General features: G+C 45.5%; 1 protein-coding gene across 1 annotated transcript in view; it reads left to right on the top strand.

Moving 5' to 3' along the window:
* Positions 1–149, top strand: part of GNPTG (N-acetylglucosamine-1-phosphate transferase subunit gamma) — a 10,770-nt gene extending 10,621 nt beyond the window's left edge. Inside the window, exon 11 of the mRNA XM_026085842.1 lies at positions 60–149. The gene's annotated coding sequence lies outside the window, so the exon portion shown is untranslated. The remainder of the gene's footprint in view (positions 1–59) is intronic.
* Positions 150–1,597: the final 1,448 nt, after the last annotated feature.

Here is a 1,597-nt window from a genome sequence, read left to right as displayed (position 1 = left end):
CGGGGCCGGGGCCGCTCGGCCCGCTCCCGCCCGCTCCTCTGACTCGTGTGTCTTTGCAGGGCGCGGCGGCTCCTGCGCCTGCCCGGCCCCTGGCGGGGTCTGGCGCTGGCGCGGCGACGGGGCCCGGCGGAGGCGGAGGCGGCGGGCCCGGCAGAGGCGGACGGCGGGGGCCCCGTGCCCTTCTCCGCCAGCAAGGCCAGCCCGCGGGTGTGGAGCGTCAGCCGGTCTATGGGGAGCGACCACGAGAGGCCCTGGGGGATGGTGCTGCCCGTGAGCCTGCTGTGCGTGGGGCTGCTGCTCTGGTGCGTGTTTAGGGACAAAACGGAGATCGATGAGCGACTGGAAGCTGTTTTCTCCGATCAGATCGTGGACCCTGTAGATGTGACCCAAAAAAGCAGTGCTGCCTTGCAACTGCAGAAGGAGAAATGAGAATAGCATGACTGTAGTGAAGGAGCTGCCAGAAGTCTGCTGTCATTCAGCTGGTTGCTCAGACACTTTAATGGGAAAACTTGTTTTTTCAACCTATCACGGTCCTTACCTTGTAAGCATGATTCCTTTATTTTTCACAGCTGCTTCCTGCCTTGGTCTTAGTGTAGTAGTTTACAGTGACAGCTGAAGGAATGGTTTCTTCTTGCAATGGGGGTGAACAGAATGTACTGCAAGTCAACTTGTATTTGAAGGTACATTTTAGACAACTCATTTCCACTGATATTTTTTTCTTAGATGCTGAGTGTATTAAAGTATCAAAGTTGTCACTCTGTAAAATCACTGCTGAAAGTGACCTTCAGTTGACATTTTGCTAGTCATGGAGTATATTCAAATTACATTGAAAACAACAATGTAAGTATATGAATTGTTAATATATGATTCTTAACTTCATGTTCTCATTTCTTTAATTCAACTACATAATGTAGCAATTACTTCCTTCAGCTCTTCTAAGGCATTGTTAGTAGGTGTTTTTTTCTGCACTAGTGTGTTTTATGCATTCCTCATTTAGATGATCTTGAACAGTAGGAGACATTTTTGCAGGGAATCTAAATGATTGTCTTGTACTATATGGGGGAGGAAACCCCTAGTTTCACTGAAGAACTTAGTATCTAGTTTTTCGAACAGATTCACAGATATTCAAACTTCTACACTCTGGAAACTTTCTTTGGAGAGGAAGAATCTAAGCCACTGCTACGTCTGTTTTCTTTAAAATAAGATGTAGTTGTATGAAGCTTCCAAATGTAAAAATGCAAAAAACTCTTCTGTCTTCTGTGCCATTAAAATCCCCAACTACACAAAAAAAAAAAAAACAAAAAAACCATGGGAACAGCTAATAAGACAGTATGCAGCTACAGAGAAACTGGCTGATACCATGTTTCTCTAATGCTGCTGATCAGACTGAGCAACATCCAGTGCTACTAGTGGCTTTTGATTCTGCTGTAGACTGTAGCTGTCTTTTAGCCAGATGGTGCCTAGTAAAATGGAGTATAATCAGTTTGGTACTGTCACAAGGTTTAATTTTTCTTGTAATTCAACTTCTGCTACAGTAGAATGTTGCAAGTCAGATACACATGGGGAGTGTGCTGGTGAATAAATCAACAATCATGAA

The sequence above is a fragment of the Apteryx rowi genome, unplaced genomic scaffold (assembly GCF_003343035.1).
Source record: "Apteryx rowi isolate R43461 unplaced genomic scaffold, aptRow1 scaffold_119, whole genome shotgun sequence".
Lineage (NCBI taxonomy): Eukaryota > Metazoa > Chordata > Aves > Apterygiformes > Apterygidae > Apteryx > Apteryx rowi.
Note: the sequence above shows the minus strand (reverse complement) of the source record. Positions and strands in the feature narration are given on the sequence as shown.